The 7364-nt window shown below is 44.2% G+C and overlaps 1 protein-coding gene across 1 annotated transcript in view; it reads right to left on the reverse strand.

The window, feature by feature from the left end:
- cdon (cell adhesion associated, oncogene regulated) overlaps positions 1 to 5738 on the reverse strand; it is a 34573-nt gene extending 28835 nt beyond the window's left edge. Inside the window, exon 1 of the mRNA XM_030109111.1 lies at positions 5314 to 5738. The gene's annotated coding sequence lies outside the window, so the exon portion shown is untranslated. The remainder of the gene's footprint in view (positions 1 to 5313) is intronic.
- Positions 5739 to 7364: the final 1626 nt, after the last annotated feature.

A 7364-nucleotide genomic window follows, 5' to 3' on the forward strand; every position in this document is an offset into this window, starting at 1 on the left:
AAAGCTGCGGTTACTCGCAGCTTCGAGAAGAAAAAAGGCCAACTCTCGGGGCCTGCGCGCCGAGGTGACAGACTGAGGCAGACGTATTTAGTAGGGTCAGTTACCGGAAAGGAAAAAGAAATGAATCTTGCAAACAGGAAGGCGCTGAGGATGCAAAAAAAAAAAAAAAAAGGGGGAAAAAAAAAGTCCCCCTCCCATACTCTAAAATGCTGCTCGAGCTGTCAGCAAGGGTTCGGTTCACAAGTTCACTTGCTCAAGTCTTCCCTGGGGTTGACTAATCATTAAGAAAATGACATGAGACAAGGCTGCAGAACAATGGGCTTCATCCTGCATTTGCTTGACGATTACGGGGGAAAAAATAGCTGTTTGGTATCCCGAACAAAATCGCGTACGACTCCACTCCAAACCCTTGGGATGAACCTTTTGTTCTCAGCCTTGCATGCGGCGATCTGCCTCATGTTAAAACACACATACACTGGAGCTGCACAAGCCAAAAGGCACTCCCTTAAATGATTATGAGCTCATAAATAAAAGTCAACTACAGAAAGATACAGCCTTTAAACCATAAAGCTGAAAAAGACTCTGCGCTTCAAATGACTCACAAGCAACAAAGTATTTTGCAGTCTGCTGCAGTCTGTTGGTCTTCTCATCAAGGCCCTACGGCGAGATTAAATATCTGACCTACATAGATTATATAAAAAGAAGTGTGTCCCACTGTGTCACACAAACTGTTGGACCATCCGCTGACAAGACATTTTCATTATCTGCCGCCTCCAGGACAGTGCGTGTGGTCCTGGTTTACATTCTCTTATCATATTGAGCACATATATACACATATAGCAGCGGTCTGTATTTCCAATGCACTAACAGAAAGCAAACCATCTGCAGAGAAGAAGCAGGCCTCCTCGGACTGCCTGTCTCCAGCCAGCACGGCCCGCGTCCCGCTGCATTTCAGTGGCTGGCTGGGAACATCTGTTTCTGCTGCTCCAAAAAAACTGTTTGTTTGTCTTAACAATTACGCCCTGATGTTTCTCATTTCATTTCTCAAATCTCCTCGAAAGTCATTATCCAGTTTCAGGTCCTTCAAGGTTCTGAATGGTTTGAAACTCAATACGGCCGTCTGTTGAAAGCTGGTGTATACATCGAGCTACAGTCGGCTCACCTTTGACATTTCAGGGTTGTCGTACCGGAGGAAGCTCGCGGCTTATCTGTAGCTTCCCGGAGAAACATGCTTGTGTAGGAAAGCCAGTCGGTGCCGTTTGGGTCATCTGTCAGTACGGGAGGGGGGCGTCGCACTGAGAGACATACGTGTTGTGTAGCTGAAATAGTGACAGTGTGAGCGCAGAGCAGATAAGAGGTGCCGCTAATGACAGCTTCATATAAACACCAGTGACACCTTCAGCTACTGCTCCAACACAAACTCAATTTATCCACTTCTACTCACAGTTTGTCCCTGGAATAAATCTGCAGAGGTGGAAAGTCACGTCCTTCATTTGTTAGTGCTGCGGCAGCAGGGTGCACGTTGCAGGGGCTCAAACTCTTCCGGTGACCTGCCCATCTTTCCCAGCGACCCCCTGCTCATGGCTGCTGGGTGTTGTCAATCAGCACCCCGCCCCCCCTCCAACACTGGGGCTCGTTGGCGCACTGCCCAAAACTCTGCTCTGTCCATCTAATGGGGCCTGAGGTCTGAGTCCCTCCTTGACGAATGAGAGCTGAAGCCTGCAGAATAAAGGCCAGCAGAAGAAAATAGGAAAAACGCCGCAGTATGACTCAATCCCTGAGCAATGAGAGTCAAAGGACGGAATCAAGACAACCACCAGGTTTCAGTTTGGGAAGGGTTTCTCCTGAGGTCAAATGTCATTCATAAAAAAAAAGTCCCCTTAAATTTGACTTTATTTTTCAACCAGGGTAAAAATGAAAAAAAAAAAAAAAAACTGAAGAAAACCAAGGCTGCTTCACACAGTTATTCTTCAGTTTTATGAGTCTTGAGACATTTTTATTTTAGAAAACGGTTGATTTTTTGGTGCAGAAATATGACAGATTGTAGTGCAAAACCAAATAAACAAGGGAACCACGCTGTGATTTAGGCTTCAAACTCACTTCAATTCACTTCAGGGTCACGGATGAGGTTTTGCATCCTTGCCTCAAATCTGCATCGCTGATAAAAAAAAAAAAAAAAAAGGGAGAATGTGGGAGGTTCCCAAAATACACTGTAGTCACCCACTTAGGCACACCCTCTGCTCACCACGCTCACCTCAGGCAGACCTCCATCCATTTATCCGTCACTGAAGCTCGTTACGGCTGAAAGTTTGGCCGCAGCTCACAACTTTGTGCAGTAACCCTTTTCTTTTAATCTACTAATCTGTTTTGTTCATGTTATAAACTGTGAGAAAATGTTAAATCATGTGAACTCTCATAAATCCAACAATAACAGGGAAGAAAACATCAGAAACTATAATGTTGAAACAAGATATTGCCAGGCCGTTTTATTGTTGATGACGACAACTTCACAGATTAATACAGAGCTACTGCAAATTCTTGCTTGAATTCAATACCAAATCCACAAGATTTTAACCTGAAGCTGACCTCACATCTTGCTTCCACCCTAAATAAAGCCTCGCTGGTATAACCAACACCTGTGTGCCACCTCGGTTGCTTCCATCCCACAATAATTTGTCATCATTGGTGCATATGTGGTTTGGGGCAGTAATACAGCATCAGAAGAAATCAAGAGGGCCATTATGAGAGCGGGCGCTGCTATCATTACACATGCTTACATTCAAATTGCCCACTTAACATAGTTCTCCTACAGCAACATGTGTTTATCATTAACAAGCACCCTAATGGCTCAAACATTATTCAGGCTCTCCTAATGGCACGGCTGTGCTTTGCTCTGGTCTGTCTGATAAGAGTCGGGCCACTTTGGGTTTATTAATTTCCTCCTAAAAACAGGCTGTGAAAACAAAACAAAAAAGATAATTCTGGGGCTGCCGTTGTCTGATTCAGTCACAATTTCAAGAGGGGGTAAGAGCGGGGGAACATTTGTACTCACAGGACTCAATCAATTCAGTTTGAAATCCAGCAGTTTTTGGCATTGTAGGCTTGTTTTTGTCTCAATTCTGTTAAAAAAAAAAAAAAAAAAAAAAAAACCTTTTTACTCTTTCTAATTACACAAACTATAGAAATGGAACTGCAGATGCATATAAATAAAAAAAAAATTAAGATAAAAACTACTAAAAATGTAAGCTAAGTGTTGAAAAAGGATAACCAGAATGCAATGTTGTTCAGATTTCCAGTGAGAAAGAAAACGCATGAAATCACAATGAGCTTAAATAGGAGGGAAAGTAATAACAGCCACCGAAAACCTTTCCGAAAATTTGATTTTTGGATCCTGGATCTCTCCTTTAAAGTGAACGCCGTCAGCCTCCGAGCCCAAACACAAAGACTAAATCTCTCTCTGCCCTTGTCAAAAGCTCACCCAATATTGGGAAGCACTGAGAGGATCTGAAAGCCATCGGAAGTGTCTGCTTGTCCCCCCGCCGACGCAACAATGCGTGAGCGACTGTTTGAACTTGAAAGTGTTTTATCCGAGAGCAGCCATGTGTGTCCCACTGACTGGATGTCATGCATTCGAGACGGATCCAACACTTTGTTCTCAATAACTTTTAAGTGCAGTTTTCTGAGAATCGCCCCTATGAAACAAGTCTATGAGAGTCTGATCTGATGCTGATGACGATGACGATGATGAGGGTGAAGGTGGACAGAGGAAACACCTTATGCATTACTCGTAAAGGCACCACCGTCTTTCTTCAAGACTTCAAAACCTCTTTATCTCTTCTTTAAACCTCATCTACCACTGGCTAAATGCCAGCAATAACTCACATTAGTGCATTCAATCAGCATAGTTTGACAAACAAAGGAAGCAAATGTTCCTCTTAATCTAAATCTAATTCAATTTTCAATTATTTGAAGCTGATCCGAGCTCGAAATTAAATCAAAAGCCAGTAAACAGCAGTGATATTACACAGTTTAAGACTTTGGAAGTGCAATGATTAAGTAGAACTAGCTCATGCTCACACTTGTGCAGCCAGCCAGGCTTTGTGAGCGCTGAGGTTTGGTGACATTTCAACCATCTCTCTTGTTTTTGGAAAACTGCCCACTTTGCAAAGATTAGAGGAGCTGGACTGCAGGAACACGTGAAGGCGAGCAGACGGGAACAAAGCGAAGACTGTTTGATGATCTTGATCTAATTATGTTCACACATCTCTTGTCTTTTCTCCTAAGCAGTTTCCAACAGGTCCCCCTGTTGCCTGCAGTATTTCTGCTCTTTGTGTACAAAGCGTGCTCCTGGCCTGGTTTCCAGCAGGCAGGTATCAGTGTGTGTGTGTCTGTTTGAGTATGTGTGTGTATGCTTTGCACAGTGATTTGTGCACTTGCCAGATTTCACAGCAGCACTAACACTGATTTACCAAACCAACATTTATGACACCCTCTGGGGGATTTATCTGAAACAATGAAGGCTCTCTGTCTTCGGACAAAACACACACACATACACACACACATACACATGCACACACAACTTCAAATATTAGTCTAAGCCACCATGTTTCTGCTCAGTGGTAAATGCGGCTGACAGTCGGTTCCTTAAGCGGATCTGCTGTACAGTAAAAGCACAACTTTAGAACAAAATATGAAAAACAGGTTTGACGCTTTGGTGGAGGTGACACCAGTGTGTTAAGGGAGGGGAATATTTGCCATATTTCTAAAAACGTTCTTTCACCTTGAGGAAGCAGAAATGCAGCCGCAGGCCCTGTTTTTCAGAGTAAGTGGAAAAGCAACTGTTTACCAAACAAATATTTCGGTTTTTTTCTTGTGTGTTTCTTTCACGTTGGAAACAGTAAAGCCAGAGAAATAAAGCTGATCGTAATGTTTTAATAGGAAAAACTTCTCAGTCATGGCTTTCCTTATTAGAATAAAATGTGGATATTACATGAGGATGTTGCCTCAAGGGAGAAATGTGCAGTAAACTGTAATATCAGGAGGAAGAACTGTAGAAAGTTTAACTCGTAATCAGTCGAAGTTATAGTTCAAGAGTGGATATATTCAAACACGCATAAATATCCGTGCACGGGCGCCCCCATTCACCGCTCGGCTCGAGTTAGGAAAACCTGGAACAGTCCGGCTTTTAATCCCACTTCTTTAACTTTCATGCCCGGTGCTCCGCGCGGAGCCTCCCCGGGCCAGCGGCTCCGGCGGCCGGCCCCGGACTCCGCTCTCTCCCCCCTCCTCTGCCTCCCCTTCGCTCCGTCTTACCTCTCTTCCAGGAGGGCAAAGGCTGCGAGACGTCGGGAAAATCAGCAGCGAGGCGCATTCTCCCGGCGGCGAACCCGCACATGGCCCTCCATTAGAACCGGGCTGGGAGTGCGGGGCGTCGGGAGCGGGAGGCTGGAGGAAGGACGCCGAGGAGCCGCGGAGCAGCGCAGGCTTTCGGGGGCCAAGGTGCGACAGTCCCCCCTTGCTCTCCGCTCGGAGACTTTCTTCTAAGTTTTGAAGTCCGGGAAAAAAAAAAGAAGGGGGGAAAAGCAGTCTCGGCTTAAGTCCTCTGTGTCTCTCTGTCTTCGTCCCTCTCGGTGTGTTTTCTCTTCGTGCTCGCGCCGCCCGGTGCTCTGACTCCTCCGCTCCTCGAGCTCCGTCTCTACCGCCGCTGCCTCCTCCACACACGCATCTTTGAAGCCAGTGTCGAATTGCTCAGCAAATCATGGCTGGTCGTCAAACCAGGAATGTCCCAGCCCCGCAGCTCCCGCGGAGGGGAGGGAGGGAGGCGGGGAGGGAGGGGGGAGGCACGGACCCATACACACTGTGCATTAACAGCTTTTACAATGTAACAAGAAAACAACTTCCTCCCTCCGACTCTGCACGTGGAGACGCCGCTGTTAAAGACTCACCTGAGCGCGCGAGTTTCTAATTACATAAGCATGCAGGCCTGAAATCAGAGGCTGGAGATGTGATAGAGGTACAAAAACTGTAACCCAGATGAAAGACAGCAATGTGTCTGATCTTGGCTCTAATAGGTGGTCCTATGCGACACTGAAGCAGCTTCGGGGATGTTGTCATGGTCTTAGCCAAACTGTCCTGCAATAATATTCTGACATGTGTCAAAAATGTCCCGCAACCTAAGTCAACTAACCAACAGAAAAGCCATATGGAAGTGAATATGGGGGGGGGGGGCTTGGGGGGGGGGGGGGGGGGGGGGCGGATCAAATGTTTTCACACTTTTTTTTTTTTCATTTTCAGAATGAAACTGCATTTTTTGAACCAATTAATAAATTAATCAAACTGCATTTTAATCTTCTAGACTGCTTATTCTGTGACAAATGAAAAAAAAAAGACATTTAAGGTGTAACTATTAAAACATGACCCAGCAAATGGGTAACAGAATTCAATTTGAAAATAGTAAGCATAGTAAGAAATGCTTTTTGATTTTAAGGTGATGGCTGCATTATAGGACCAGTTGATGAAGAAAAGAGGAGTCTGTGTTTTCATTTTCATGCTAGCCCCACAAAAGAAAAAAAAATGGAGCAAAATTCCCAAGTGGTGCAGGAGAGTGGCGTTAGTGAATCTACACTGTGAACACACAACACAACTATTTTAATCAGATTTCAGTCAGTTATTGTATCTAGTTAGATACACCTGGTCCAGGTTGTGCTGTTGTCTGGTGTCTTTCACCAGCATCTGTGAAACAAACACAGATACATTTCCACCATTGAGCCACTAGAGCCAGATCCGCAGGTGTCACTCGAACTTACCAGTACAAGCACTTTGACACAGCCACTGTCCCATCCATATGGGGTCAACTGTTAGTGGAAAACATTATATTTAAACCATGTACATGAATTAAACACTGGATCACCTATTTTTTTTTTAAACATAAAAATGTTATACCCCTTAAAGTCAAGAGGGCTGTGCGACCCTACATAAATGGGGAGAGGGCTCCTCAGGTTGGGAATCGTTCCAATGGACATAATTTCCATGCATTTTTTAAATTTTATTTTCAGATAATATTTGCATGTGTCAAACATGTTTTAGTTCAGAAACCACATACAGCACAATCTGAGTGGGCCGCATCTGTAAAACAGAGTCATAATAACCTTTAAATTTGAACTTGAAAGTTTTGTTGTTGTCGTTGTTGTTGTTGATGTTGCACCACAGAGTATATCTAAATAAAATGTCAAGCTTTTAATGAAATTAAAAGATTACTACAGAAAGCAACTACATTCTCAACATAAAGCCAATTTTAGCAAAACCTTCTGGTGCAAAACAGTGAAATGTCAAAAAAACCCAAACCTCTTTCATTGTGCATGCTT

Source organism: Salarias fasciatus, chromosome 14, assembly GCF_902148845.1.
Source record: "Salarias fasciatus chromosome 14, fSalaFa1.1, whole genome shotgun sequence".
NCBI lineage: Eukaryota > Metazoa > Chordata > Actinopteri > Blenniiformes > Blenniidae > Salarias > Salarias fasciatus.